Source organism: Monodelphis domestica, chromosome 8 (assembly GCF_027887165.1).
Source record: "Monodelphis domestica isolate mMonDom1 chromosome 8, mMonDom1.pri, whole genome shotgun sequence".
In the NCBI taxonomy this organism is placed as follows: domain Eukaryota; kingdom Metazoa; phylum Chordata; class Mammalia; order Didelphimorphia; family Didelphidae; genus Monodelphis; species Monodelphis domestica.
Window position 1 is genome coordinate 149159373 of NC_077234.1, and position 16614 is coordinate 149175986.

Genomic DNA, 16614 nt, shown 5'->3' on the forward strand with positions numbered 1-16614 from the left:
TGAACAAATTAAAAATCCTCAGATGAAGAATAAATTAGAGATTCTAAAACTCAAAGGAGAAATTAATAAAATTGAAAGTCAAAAAACTATTGATTTAATAAATAAGACTAGAAGCTGGTACTTTAAAAAAACAAATAAAATAGAGAAAGTACTAGTCAGTCTAATTAAAAAAAGGAAAGAAATTAACCAAATTAACAGTATCCAAGATGTAAAAGGAGATCTCACCTCTAATGAAGAGAAAATTAAGGCAATCATTAAAAACTACTATGCCCAATTATATGGCAACAAATATGGCAATCTAGGTGATATGGATGATTACTTACAAAAATATAAATTGCCTAGACTAAAAGAGGAAGAAATACATTACCTTAACAACCCATTTCAGAAAAAGAAATTGAACAAGCCATCAAAGAACTCCCTAAAAATGAATTCTATCAATCATCAAAGAACAACTAATCCCAATATTAAACAAACTATTTGACAGAATAGGCCAAGAAGAAATTCTACCAAATTCATTCTATGACACAAACATGCTACTGATCCCAAAGCCAGGAAGGTCAAAAACAGAGAAAGAAAACTATAGACCCATCTCCCTAATGAATATAGATGCAAAAATCTTAAATAGGATACTAGCAAAAAGACTCCAGCAATTCATCACAAGGGTCATCCACTATGACCTGGCAGGATTCATACCAGGAATGCAAGGATGGTTTAACATTAGGAAAACCATCCACATAATTGACCATATTAACAAGCAAACTAACAAAAATCACATGATTATCTCAATAGATGCAGAAAAAGCCTCTGATAAAATACAACACCCATTCCTATTGAAAACACTAGAAAGTATAGGAATAGAAGGGCCTTTCCTAAAAATAATAAACAGTATATATCTATAACCATCAGCAAACATCATCTGCAATGGGGATAAAATAGAAGCCTTTCCAATAAGATCAGGAGTAAAACAAGGATGCCCATTATCACCTCTACTATTTGACATTGTACTAGAAACACTAGCAGTAACAATTAGAGAAGAAAAAGAAATTGAAGGTATTAAAATTGGCAATGAGGAGACCAAGTTATCACTCTTTGCAGATGATATGATGGTTTACTTAAGGAATCCTAGCGAATCAACCAAAAAGTTACTCGAAATAATCAACAACTTTAGCAAAGTTGCAGGATACAAAATAAACCCACATAAGTCATCAGCATTTCTATATATTTCCAACACATCTCAGCAGCAAGAAATAGAGAGAGAAATTCCATTGAAAATCACCCTAGACAATATAAAATACTTAGAAATCTGTCTGCCGAGACAAGCACAGGAACTATATGAATACAACTACAAAACACTTTCCACACAGCTAAAACTAGATCTAAACAATTGGAAAAAAACATTGATTGTTCATGGGTAGGATGAGCTAACATAATAAAAATGACAATCTTACCCAAATTAATTTACTTATTTAGTGCCATACCCATTGAACTACCAAAAAACTTCTTTACTGATTTAGAAAAAAACATGACAAAGTTCATTTGGAAGAACCAAAGATCAAGGATATCCAAGGAAATCATGAAAAAAAAATGCAAAGGAAGGAGGACTTGCAGTCCCAGATCTCAAACTATACTCTAACTCAGTGGTTATCAAAACAATTTGGTACTGGCTAAGACAGAAAGGAGGATCAGTGGAATAGACTTGGCGTAAATGATCTCAGCAAGACAGTTTATGACAAACCCAAAGACCCCTACTTTTGGGACAAAAATCCATTATTTGTTAAAAACTGCTGGGAAAATTGGAAGACAGTTTGGGAGAGATTAGGTTTGAATCAACACCTCATGACTTGAACATAAAAAAGAAACTATAAGTAAATTAGATGAGCACAGATTAGTATACATGTCAGACCTATGAGAAGGGAAAGATTTTAAAACCAAGCAAGACTTAGAAAGATTCACAAAATGTAAAATGAATAATTTTGACTACATCAAATTAAAAAGGTTTTGTATAAACAAAACCAATGTAACTAAAATCAGAAGGGTAGCAACAAATTGGGAAACCATCTTCATAAAAACCTCTGACAAAGGCTTAATTACTCAAATTTACAAAGAGCTAAATCAATTGTAGAAAAAATCAAGCCATTCCCCCCCTGATAAATGGGCAAGGGACATGAACAAGCAGTTCTCAGCCAAAGAAATCAAAACTATTAATAAGCACATGAAAAAGTGCTCTACATCTCTTATTATCAGAGAGCTGCAAATGAAAACAACTTTGAGGTATCATCTCACACCTAGTAGATTGGCTAACATAACAGCTACGGAAATTAATGAATGCTGGAGGGGATGTGGCAAAGTTGGGACACTAATTCATTGTTGGTGGAGTTGTGAATTGATCCAACCATTCTGGATGGCAATTTGGAACTATGCCCAAAGGGCGATAAAATACTGTCTGCCCTTTGATCCAGCCATAGCACTGCTGGGCTTGTACCCCAAAGAGATAATAAGGAAAAAGACTTGTACAAGAATATTCATAGCTGCACTCTTTGTGGTGGCCAAAAATTGAAAAATGAGGGGATGCCCTTCAATTGGGGAATGGCTAAACAAATTGTGGTATATGTTGGTGATGGAATACTATTGTGCTAAAAGGAATAATAAAGTGGAGGAATTCCATATAGCCTGGAACAACCTCCAGGAAGTGATGCAGAGGGAAAGAAGCAGAACCAGGATAACATTGTACACAGAAACTGATAAAATATGGTACAATCGAAGGTAATGGACTTCTCCATTAGTGGCGATGCAATGTCCCTGAACAATCTGTAGGGATCTAAAAAACACTATCCACCAGCAGAGGATAAACTGTGGGAGTAAAAACACTGATGAAAAGCAACTGCTTGAATACAGGGGTGGAGGGGATATGACTGAGGAGAGACTCTAAATGAACACTCTAATGCAAATACCAACAACATGGAAATGGGTTTGAATCAAGAATAAATGTGATACCCAGTGGAATCCCATGTGGGCTATGGGAGAGGTGGTGGGAGGGGGGAGGGAAGAAAAGAAAATGATCTTTGTTTCCAAATGAATAATGTTTGGAAATGACCAAATAAAATTAAAAAAAAAAAACTAATAGGAAGGATTAAAGAATAAAAAATCTATCTGATGTGGAAGATTTTAGACATAATAAATAAGACTTCTGGGTAATCATGGCTGCAATCTAGACGCCACACGCTTCCTCTCCCCGGCACTGAATGAAATAGACTACATCAAAGGAGCATAAAATCACCTTTGGAGGAACAGAAGGACTCCCCAGTACCCCACAGAGGCAAAGGTACGTGGGGCTTGAACATTTCCACACTAAAATAAGAAGGAAAAGCTTGCACAGAAAAGTGAACTGAGCCACCCTTCCCCCACCCCACCTCCCCCACTAAACCAGAGTGAGCTACCTGAGCGCTCACCGGGACAGCGAGTGAGTGGGGAGCGTCTCTGTCTGGGGGGGGGGGCACTCCAGGGTCCTTGGGATCTGGGGACTGCCAGGAAAAAACGTCTCAGGGTGCTTTCACTGGAGAATCCAGCGGAACTGTACTTGGGGCGGGCTGCGCTGAACACAGCGGACCAAGAGCTGATTATCTGGGCGGAGCTGAACACCTGGGCAGTGTGGCTGTGATCAGGGACCCAGCGTTCTATGAAACCTCGGAGTCTGGGAAGAACTAGTCTGAAGCAACCTAAATTCACAGAAAAACCGCTCATATAACCCAGACCCCAGACCAAAAAGGAAAGGGGAATAAAATCACCAAAGGGATGGCTCACATGGCCCAAAATCAAGCCTCCAGGAAGAAAGGGAAAAAAGTGACTATTGAAAACTTTTATGGTGGAAGTACCCAAGGAAAAGAGGAGAATGAGGAGGAAATCCAAAAAAATTCAGAACACGCCTCCCAAAATGGAAACTATCAACAAGCTCTGGAAGATCTCAAACTGGAACTTATCCAAAAGATGGAAACCTGGAAAGAAAAATGGGAGAAAGAGATCAGCTGTCTGACAGATAAGAATGCTCAATTGGAAAAAGAACTTGAAGCATCCAATAGAAGGGCAGACAAGGCTGAAAAGCAAAACCAGTCCCTAACGACCAGAATTAAGCACCTCGAAGAAATCGAGATGATAAAACAGCAAGAATCAATAAAGCAAACCCAAATAATTAATGAATTGGAAGAAAACATAAAATATCTCATTGAGAAGGTCACAGACCTGGAGAACAGAGGAAGACGAGAAAATCTCCGTATTATCGGTCTCCCAGAAAAACCAGAGGTAAACAACAAACTGGATATTATTCTAGAGGAGATTATAAAAGAAAATTGCCCCCACGTTCTGGAGCAAGGGGGCAAAATAGAAATAGAAAGGATTCATAGAACACCTTCTATACTAAATCCCCAAAAGACAACGCCTAGGAATGTAATTGCCAAATTCAAGAGCTTCCAAGTAAAGGAGAAAATCCTACAAGAAGCCAAGAAGAAGAGCTTCAGATATAAGGGGGCTCCCATAAGGATCACACACAACTTAGCGGCTAACACACTAAGAGACCGCAAAGCATGGAACACGATATTTAGAAAGGCAAGAGAGCTGGGTCTCCAACCAAGAATCAACTACCCAGCAAAACTGACTATATACTTCCAGGGGAAAGTATGGGCATTCAACAAAATAGAAGATTTCCAAGCATTTGCTAAGAAAAGGCCAGAGCTCTGTGGAAAGTTCGATATCCAAGCACAGAAAGCAAGAGAAACATGAAAAGGTAAATATGAAAGAAAGGGAAAAGGAAATAAATCTTATCTTTTTATTTAAGTCAAACTCTCTTCTATAAGGACTACATTTACATCAAATTATATATATTAATATGTGGGGAAAATGTTTTGTGTAACTCTCATAAATTGTATCATCATAAGAGTAGTTAGAAGAAACATGCATAGGGAAAGATTGGGGCATTAAGAAGATTTGGGGAAAGTTGGGGCAAAGAAAGGAAAAGGGAGGGGGGAACCGCGATAATACTAAGATTAACTTCAAGAAATAGGGGGGGAATCAATAGAATAATCTTTCCCATATAAAGATACACATGGGAAGGGGAGGGGAAGAACTCTCATATGAGAAGGAGAGGAAGAGAGCGTGAAGTGGAATTACTTAAACCTTACTCTCAGTGAAATCAAATCTGAGAGGGAAGAACATCTAGATCCAGTGGGATCCTGAATTCTATCTTATCCATTAGGGCAAGAAAGAAAGGAAAATCAAGGAGGGGGAGGGGGGAGGGAGTACAAAAAGGGAGGGAAGGAGAGGGGGGAGGGGGAGGGAGCATAAAAAGGGAGGGGCTAGAAAGGGAAGCATCTCAAGGGAGGGGACTAGGGGGATTGACACTTTCTCACTGGTTCAAAAGAAGAAAGCTAAAGAAGAAAGGTCAGAACTAGGGGAAGATATCAAAATGCCAGCAAATCCACAAATAACAATCATAACTTTGAATGTGAATGGGATGAACTCACCCATAAAACGCAGACAAATAGCAGATTGGATTAGAACCCAAAACCCTACCATATGTTGTCTTCAAGAAACACATATGAGATGGGTTGACACTCACAAGGTTAGAATTAAAGGTTGGAGTAAGACCTTTTGGGCCTCAACCGATAGAAAGAAGGCAGGAGTTGCAATCATGATATCTGACAAAGCCAAAGTACAAATAGACCTGATCAAAAGGGATAGGGAAGGTAAATATATTCTGCTAAAAGGAAGTATAGACAATGAGGAAATATCACTAATCAACATGTATGCACCAAATGGTATAGCATCCAAATTTTTAATAGAGAAACTAGGAGAATTGAAGGAAGAAATAGACAGTAAAACCATATTAGTGGGAGACTTGAACCAACCACTATCAAATTTAGATAAATCAAACCAAAAAATAAATAAGAAAGAGGTAAAAGAGGTGAATGAAATCTTAGACATAATAAATAAGCATTCTTTGAGATTCTCTAATTGAAAAAAAAAAGAATTACCTATACTAATGAAATCATAGGTCCAAAAATTATTCCTAAAACAATAGGAAAATGCAGAAATTCAAGAGAAGTTGCAAAGAAATTTCATTTTGAAAGACAGACTTAAAATTTTGATAGTATTTTTCTAGCTGATTGACTTAAAGATAACTAACTAGAGTGTAGAACAATGGAAAGAATTCTCGATAAATAGTTTGAGGACATGGGTTCAACTACTGTTTCAGACAACCACCTGTATGAAAGTCACTCATCCACAACAAAAATCAATTTTATAAAAAAATATATATGATTATGAGACATGAACAAAAAATTCTCAAAAGGATTTCAAACATATGAAAGAATATAAATCCAAGCAACTCAAATGCCACATAGCCAAAATATTGGTAAAAGAGCAAAAGACAGGGAACTCACTGATATATTGCTAAGGGATCTGCAATTTGGTCCAATAATTCTGGAAAGCAATTTGGAGTTATGATAAATTTTGACTAAAATGCACATACCCTTAAAGGTAGAGATTCTACTGCTTTGATATATGCCCTAAGAGGGTCAAATAAAGAATGAAAAGACCTAAATAAACCCAAAATATTTGTAGTACCAATAATTGTAGCTACAAATAAATTGGAGCAAAAAAGAATGGAAACAAAGCAAATGCTCCTTGATTAAAGATAGCTACAAAAATGTAGTAGAATACTATTGTTATCGTAGGAATTAGTGAAAATGAAGAAGGAAGAAAAGAATGAAAAATACATAATACATAATTTTATGTTATATATATGTATATATACATATATATGAATATATATATTGTGTGTGAAAAGAATGTGAAAAGAATGATCTTTAAATCAGTTAATATTTATTGATTTATTTTAGTGTTACTAATGTGTTAAATCTCCCTTCAAGTAGAACTGGCCCTACTCTTACCGCTAAGTCAAACCATCACAGATATTTCCTTAAATCTAACTTGCTTAAGTATTTAGTGAATTTAGTAACATAAATTAGAATAAGAAATATGTTTTTCTACGAATAATAATATTGGAATTATTAGAAGTCATAAAATTTTAATTCTTTTTTATGAAAGCTGAAAAATATGTCACAAACTTTAGCAACTTGATGTCCCATAAGCACAACTCCATCAGAAACCACAAGTCTCTATTTGAAGTCAGTTAACATAGTTCCATATTGAACTCTCCATAAGAGACCAATATCTAAGTATTCTCAAAGTTCAGATGGATTGATATCAACTTCATCCAATGAAATATTAACTCTAATAATTGTTTCATCTTGAAACTTCTCCATTATGCCCTCACCATGTCCACACTCTGAAGGGTGACAATAATGATTTAAAAAAGCACCCTGGTCAAGTGAAGAAAAAGATGATCTGGTTCATTAGCAATTTACTGACCTTGCATATCAATCATTATGAATTGGAAACTTTGAGTCTCAGACTTTTCTATTTCAGATAATACATTTTCAGAAGTGAAGTAAGAAGAATCAGGAAAAATAATATGCACAAAGATGACAGCAATATAAACAGAAACAACAAAAATAAAATTGAAATGGAATGCTAAATTCAGTGGATAAATTTGGCCCCCAAAGAAGAGCTAAGCAAATAAATTCTTCTCCCTTATTTGTTGAAGTAGAAGTTTATGGAAATTAAACATAGCATATGTTCTCATACAAGATTAATATTTGGTTAGCACATTTTGGTAAGACATCATTTTTGTTGGCCACATTGGTTGGCTAAATATTATTATTTTGGTAAGAATTGTATTTCTTACATTTTATTTCATTATATGTTCTCTCTGAAGGAAAAAAGTTAGAACATTTTGGGAAATTAAGGTAATGTGAATAAAAGGTAAATAATTTAAAAAAATTAGATAAGGCTAAATTATGATGTAGGAAAAACATACATTTAGTCAACTAAATTATTCCATTGGATTTAGAAAAATAGGACCAAGGAATTTAAGCAACATACTCAACATCACAGATAGATAGTGTCCAATGCCGCATTTCAATTAGATCCTAGGTTTAAGAACCTGTTGTGATTCCAATGAACCATGCCAAATGTAGGTCATCTGACATCTTGGCAAAAATTTGGGACTTGGGGTCTTATTGACATAAATAATTTATCAAAATTTATTACATAATTCATGGGCCTATGTGAAGTATACCAAGTTATCAATGAAGATTTAGAATAATTAGTTAATTACATTGATATTTTCATAGTATCTAGATTTAACTCATTTAACTATACAACGTAGCATTGATAGTAAAGGATAAATTTCCTTACTAAATCTCCTGGATTTTCTCATGACTACTGATCATTTATTCTAAGAAATAGTTTTACAATGGAATGGTTCACCTCACTCTTCAGATGGCAAGAGTCTCTTAGCACACCACAGATATCCATTCCTTCATTTAAAAAAAATTTATAACAATATTCAATAACTAATGGAAGTTAGGATGAACCAAATAGCATCGATCACTCTACAATAATACACATTACAAGAAAAAAAATAAGTGTTACCTTTTTGCAATATAAAAATTTAAAATACAATGAATAAAACCTCAATGTTTAATACAACTCTGTTTGTGAATTTTCCATGAAAAAAATTGTCCCTGAATCAAAGGCCCTGATAAGGATATTCATTTTCATGGAAAGGTTCATTTTAAGGAGAATTAATTACATAATAAAGTTTAATTTTTAAAATATTACTTGTTGTGATGAAAGTTAAAAATACCAAGAATGAATTGTTCATACTGTCTACATTTCATAGTGACTTGTTCTTTGAAGCAATATATAAATATCTCCCTTTCTTTAGATGAAGATAATAATTGATTTTAAATAAACATGGAAAATATATCAATTTATAATTTGGGGAAAATGAAATCAAGAAGGACTTTTGTTTCAATTGTTGAAATATAATTATAATATCTCACATTTAAAAACTGCATTATGCCTTGATTTTGCACTATTATTTTTGAGAGTCTTAACACATACAAATATGGAAATAACAAAATTAAAATATTCCTAATCTTCTATGTGGGATAAAAGAAGGTATTCAAACCATATATATAATTAAAAGGTTTAATTAGCTAAATGGAGAAGGGAAAGGGATCAGGGAAATACCTACTTCTAACTCATAACAGATATTTAAAACCCTAAAACTTTCTATAATTATTCTAAAATAACTAATTTGTATATTAATTAAAATTAGGGAGGGATTGGTAGGGGCAAGGACAAAAGGGCTAAAAGAATCTCACAACACAGGATTCAAACTGCAGTGCCAGAAAGATGTCATCAACAATAGCTGAAATCCACTTCTCTGTAGCAGCAACAGTAGAAACAGGCAGAAATTTCAAGAAAACAAAGAAGAAGGGTTCACTGACTTACTGGGTTCATTCCAGAAATTCCATACAGATACTCTCTGGGTTCTCCTGACTGCCGGAGAAAAGCTGCTTCTCCCTCCTTCAGGTTCCACCAACTATCTCCAGCAACTGCCTCTGTATTCAGTCCCAGTTCATGGGAGTTCTGAGTGGAATGTTGGTTTGCAGCAACTTTTGCATTCAGCTTGCTCTGATTAAATCCTTTACTACAATCCCCTCTTTGCACAAAGCTGAAATCATGCTGAAAACACAATTTTGACATTTGTGCACTAACATATTTAAATTTTCTATAACCTACAATTTCTACCCAAAATAATAAAGAACCTACACTCAACTATCTTATCCTATCTAATACTATCCTATTCTAGAGATTTTAATCAAGGAAAGGAAAAAGGGAAGTTTACAATGAACAAGTACAAAGTTCAAAATATAGATCAAACATATGCAAAAGCAAAACAAGCAAATAACATCAAAATCAAAATACAAACACAAATTCATGCAAAACATCAAAATCATAAAATACTACTCTTACCAACTAAATCAGAAAATTCTACTACTATTGCAATGCATAAACAGCAAACTTATACAAAATTTTGAAAAAAATACAATAAACACAACATTGCATAAGTTTTTAAAAAATAAGCCAAACCAGCAAACTACATATGTAAAATACATTTAACAACAGATGAAATTTAAACATAAACATATTATATGTTAAGAACTTAATAAATATATATATTTACATGATATTCACACATACACACATTTAATATACATGCTATACCTATATATATATATATATATATATATATATATATATTTCATGTTGACATGCATGTTACATATATACATGTGCTATAGTACGATTAATTTTACAGTCCTAACTACAATACACATTATTTACATATATTTACATATGTATTTACATTTATTGTGATATGTGATGTTATATGTCATCGGTGCTATGTAATGCATGTTGCTGTTTATGTTGCAAAGTATTTTGTAGTGTAGTTCAGTATCTTACTTTATCTTATCAAACTTAAACTTTAAAATATCTATCTGCAACCCCATCTTAATAAAATTTCTTAAAACTTATCTCACCTATTATTATACTAAGTAACTATTTTTGTTAGTAACTAATTATAACATTGTTAGTAGCTATACATTGTTTCACTCATTCAACTATTGAATCAATGTAACCTAACCATGTTTATGATTTGTGTCTATGTGTTTATGTTGTTATTCATGCTATGTTATGTATATAAAATTTCTGAATAAAACAAGAATAAATTTATAACAAACCCTTATATTTGCATCCAATTAAAGTAAATTTCTGTTACACAAATCTTTAGGAAAAAATGCAGTAATATTGTATTTACCCATTATAGTTAAGACTATAGGAAGTTGCCATGCTATAAAAGAGAAAAAAGGACTAGATTTTTTGTATAAAAGTGAAGTGTCATTCCCTGGTCTGATTTTTCATCATTTCTTGGGGATAGGAGAGCCAGAACAGCCAATTTTTAGGTACTTTGATAGAAATTATTTCCCAAGGAGTATGGTTCAAGGAGTCCTGCATTTTAACATATGTCAAGCACTGCAGCCTCAAGTCTCACACTAGGTTCAAGTCTTTTCATATTGTCATAGAAGCTCATCAGACTTCCAGTCAAGATGGTGGCTTAGAGAAAGCTAAAATTCAGACCTCCAGAAACCCTTCCTTACAGATCTCAAATTGAATGCTCCTAGGGCACCGAAATTCAAAACAAACAACAGAATAGATCCCTGGAACCCTCCTTCTCCTGGACCTGGACCTGGATCAAAAGATACGACCCCCCAAAAGCCAGAATCTGAGATCACTAGGAACTAAGGGGTAGGCAGAAGGAAGGTCCCAAGACCCATCCCCCCAACCCAGAGCTCTGAATCCGAGGCAACAGCTGGAAGCTCAGAGCCAGCAAAAGGGCCCCAGGGCTGACTATTCTGAAGGCCACACCCTGAAAACAACCTGACCCAGATGCAGGGGCACACAACACAGACAGCAGGGAAACAGAGAAAGATGGGAGGGAGCCTATAGCCCCCTGGCTGGATTCTTCCGTCTGAGTCTCACCTCACAGAAGGTCCCTGCCTCAGGGAAGACACACTCCAACCCAGGTGAAGTTAATCCTATCACCAGTCCTCTGAGCTTAAGGAAGCCACAGCCCCTACCCCTCAGAGTGCAGCCTCGGCTGGCAGGCAAAGGCAGTGAAACACCTCATGGAGAGGGCCAAGCCAGGTTCAGAGTGTAGAAGTAAGGCAATGGAGAAGCATTGGGAAGGAACTGAGGAGGGCAGTAACACTGAAACACCTAAACACCAGCAATTCCTGGCTTCCTAGGGAAGACAGACAATTTGCCTGGTGTTAAAGCCACTGAACACCAGACAGATCAAAGAAGAGCCAGCCCGCCTCACTCAGATAGAGATGGAAAACAGCACAGAAAATCCTCAAAACAACAAGAAAAACAAGAAGAAGGGGGCAACTTTGGACACATTTTATGGAGTAAAAATAAAAAATACAGAGGAGATAGAAGAGGAAACACAAGCAAATCCTCTGAAACCTTCCAAAGGAAATGGAAACTCTCCACAAAATCAGGAAGAATTTGAATCGGGAATGACCAAAAAGATGGAAGCCGTCTGGCAGGAAAAGTGGGAATGAATGCAAAAGAATTTCACACATCTACAAAACCAGTTTGACCAAACTGAAAAGGAAAACCAGGCTTTGAAGGTCAGAATTAGGCAACTAGAAGACAACAAGCAGGTAAAAGAGCAAGAATCAATAAAGCAAAGCCAAAAGATAAAGAAATTAAGAAGAGAAAATAAAATATCTCACTGATAAGGTGACAGACTTGGAAAATAGAGGAAGAAGAGATAATTTAAGAATAATTGGACTTTCAGAAAAGCCAGAAATAAACAACAAATTTGACATCATAAAACAAGATATAATCAAAGAAAATTGCCCAGAGATTCTAGAACAAGTGGGCAATACAGCCACTGACAGAGGTCACAGAACACCCTCTACACTAAATCCCCAAAAGACAACTCCCAGCAATGTAATTGCTAAATTCCAAAGCTTTCAAGCAAAACAAAAAATCCTACAAGAAGCCAGGAAAAGACAATTTAGATATAAAGGAATGCCAATCAGGGTCACACAAGCCATTGCAAGTTCCACTCTGAATGATTGTAAGGCATGGAACATGATTTTCAGAAAGGCAAGAGAGCTGGGCCTTCAACCAAGCATCAGCTATCCAGCAAAACTGACTATATACTTCCAAGGGAACGTATGGGCATTCAACAAAATAGAAAATTTCCAAGTTTTTGAAAAGAAAAGACCAGAGCTCTGTGGAAAGTTCAATACCAAAAAACAAAGAGCAAGGAATACCTGAAAAGGTAAATATGAAGGGAAGGGAAAAGGAGAAAATTGTTATCTTTTCTTTTATTCAAACCCTCTTCTATAAGTACTACATTTATATATATATATATATATATATATATATATATATATATATATATATATATATATATATATATATATATTTTAAACCCTTACCTTCCATCTTGGAGTCAATACTGTGTATTGGCTCCAAGGCAGAAGAGTGGTAAGGGCTAGGCAATGGGGGTCAAGTGACTTGCCCAGGGTCACACAGCTAGGAAGTGTCTGAGGCCAGATTTGAACCTAGGACCTCCTGTCTCTAGGGCTGACTCTTAATCCACTGAGCTACCCAGCTGCCCCCCCAATCTATATATATTAATATATAGAAAATGTACTGTGTAAATAGGGGGAAAAGAAAAGTCAAATAGAATAATTTTTTCTCAAACAAAGATTCACATGTGAAAAGAAAGGGAAGAAAACTCCTATCAGAAGGAGAGGAAGAGAGTTTTAACTTAAACCTTACCCTCAGGAAAATCAACTCAGAGAGGGAAAAACATCCAGATCCATTGGGATCTTGAATTCTACCTTACCCAACAAGGATAGGGAGAAGAGAAAACCAAGGTAGGTGGTGGGGAGGGAACACAAAAACGGAGGGAAGGAGAGGGGGGAGGGGGAGGGAATCTAAAATGGAGGGGCTAGAAAGAGAAACCTATCAAGTGAGGGGACAAAGTGGACTGATTTAAAGTAAATCACTGGATTAAAAGTTTAGAGGTAAAGAAGAAAGGTTAGAATTATAGAAGGATATCAAAATGCCAGGGAATCCACAAGTGACAATCATAACTTTGAATGTGAATCAGATGAACTCACCCATAAAATGTAGACGAATAGCAGAATGGGTTAGAATCTAAAACCCTAACATATGATGTATTCAAGAAACACAAATGAGGCAGGTAGACACCCACAAGGTCAGGAGTTGCAAAGCAAAAATAGAGCTGATTATAAGGGATAGGGAAGGTAATTACATTCTGTTAAAAGGGACTTTAGATAATGAGGAAATATCACTAATCAACATGTATGCACCAAATAATATAGCACCAAAATTTCTAATGGAGAAACTAGGAGAAGGGAAGGAAGAAATAGACAGCAAAACCATATTAGTGTGAGATTTGAACCAACCATCATCAAATTTAGATAAATCAAATCAAAGAATAAATAAGAAAGATGTAAAAGAAGTGAATGAAATCTTAGAAAAATTAGAGTTAATACACATATGGAGAAAAATAAATGGGGACAAAAAGGAATACACCTTCTCAGCACCACATGGCACATTCACAAAGATTGACCATACACTAGGTCACAGAAACATGGCATACAAATGCAGAATAGCAGAAATAATAAATGCAGCCTTTTCAGATCACAAGGCAATAAAAATAATGATCAGTAATGACATGTGGAAAACCAAATCAAAAATTAATTGGAAATTAAACCATATGTTACTCCAAAATCATTTAGTTAGAGATGAAATCACAGAAAAAAATAATAATTTCATTCAGGAAAATGACAATGGTGATACATCCTTTCAAATCTTTTGGTATGCAACCATAGCAGTAATCAGAGGTAAATTCATATCCCTGAGTGCATATATTAAGAAACTAGGGAGAGCAGAGATCAATGAATTGGAAATACAAATAAAAAAACTCAAAAGCTAACAAATTAATCCCCCCCAAAAGAAAATCAAACTAGACATCCTAAAAATTAAGGGAGAAATCAATAAAATAGAAAGTGATAGAACTATTGATTTAATAAATAAGACTAGAAGCTGGTACTTTGTAAAAACAAACAAAATAGACAAAGAACTGGTCAACCTAATTTTAAAAAAGGAAAGGAGAAAAGCAAATTAACAGCATCAAAAATGAACAGGGGGACATCACCTCCAATGAAGAGGAAATCAAGGTAATCATTAAAAATTACTTTGCCCAATTATATGGCAATAAATACACCAATCTAGGCAATATCAAGCATAATACAAAAATACAAACTGCCTAGATTAACAGAAGAAATAGAATTCTTAAATAATCCCATATAAGAAAATGAAATCCAACAGGCCATCAAAGAACTCCCTAAGAAAAAATCCCCAGGGCCCAATGGATTCACAAGTGAATTCTATCAAACATTGAGAGAACATTTAATCCCAATACTATACAAACTATTTGACATAATAAGCAAAGAGGGAGTTCTACCAAACTCCTTTTATGACACAAACATGGTACTGATTGCAAAACCAGGCAGGTCAAAAACAGAGAAAGAAAATTATAGACCAATCTCCCTGATGAATATAGATGCAAAAATCTTAAATAGGATACTAGCAAAAAGACTCCAGCAGGGGATCAGAAGGGTCATCCACCATGATCAAGTAGGATTTAAACCAGGGATGGAGGTCTGGCTCAATATTAGGAAAACCATCCACATAATTGACCACATCAACAAGCAAACCAGCAAGAACCACATGATTATCTCAATAGACGCAGAAAAAGCCTTTGATAAAATACAACACCCATTCCTATTAAAAACACCAGAAAGCATAGGAATAGAAGGGTCATTCCTAAAAATAATAAACAGTATATATCTAAAACCATCAGCTAATATCATCTGCAATGGGGATAAACTAGATGCATTCCCAATAAGATCAGGAGTGAAACAAGGATGCCTATTATCACCTCTACTATTTGACATTTTACTAGAAACACTAGCAGTAGCAATTAGAGAAGAAAAAGAAATTGAAAGCATCAAAATAGGCAAGGAGGAGACTAATCTATCGCTCTTTGCAGATGACATGATGGTCTACTTAAAGAATCCTAGAGATTCAACCAAAAAGCTAATTGAAATAATCAACAACTTTAGCAAAGTTGCAAGATACAAAATAAACCCGCATAAGTCATCAGCATTTCTATACATCTCCCACACAGCTCAGCAGCAAAATCTAGAAAGAGAAATCCCATTCAAAATCACCTTAGACAAAATAAAATACCTAGGAATCTATCTCCCAAGAAAAACACAGGAACTATATGAACACAACTACAAAACACTCTCCATACAACTAAAACTAGATGAGCAATTGGAAAAACATTAATTGCTCATGGGTAGGATGAGCCAATATAGTAAAAATGACCATCCTACCCAAACTTATCTATCTATTTAGTGCCATACCCATGAAACTCCCAAAAAATTTCTTTACTGATTTAGAAAAAAACCATAACAAAGTTCATTTGGAACAACAATGGATCAAGGATATCCAGGGAAATAATGAAAAAAAAAAACACAAATGATGGTGGCCTTGCAGTCCCAGACCTCAAACTATATTACAAAGAAGCAGTCATCAAAACATTTTGGTACTGGCTAAGAGACAGACAGGAGGATCAGTGGAATAGACTGGGGGTAAGTGACCTCAGCAAGACAGTATATGATAAACACAAAGATCCCAGCTTTTGGAACAAAAATCCACTATTGGATAAAAACTGCTGGGAAAATTGGAAGACAGTGTGGGAGAGACTAGGAATAGATCAACACCTCACACCTTACACCAAGATAAATTCAAAATGGATGAATGACTTAAACATAAAGAAGGAAACCATAAGTAAATTGGGTAAACACAGAATAGTATACATGTCAGACCTTTGGGAGGGGAAAGACTTTAAAACCAAGCAAGACAGAAAGAATCACAAAATATAAAATAAATAATTTTGACTACCTCAAATTAAAAAGTTTTTGTACAAACAAAAGCAATGTAACTAAAATCAGAAGTGAAGCA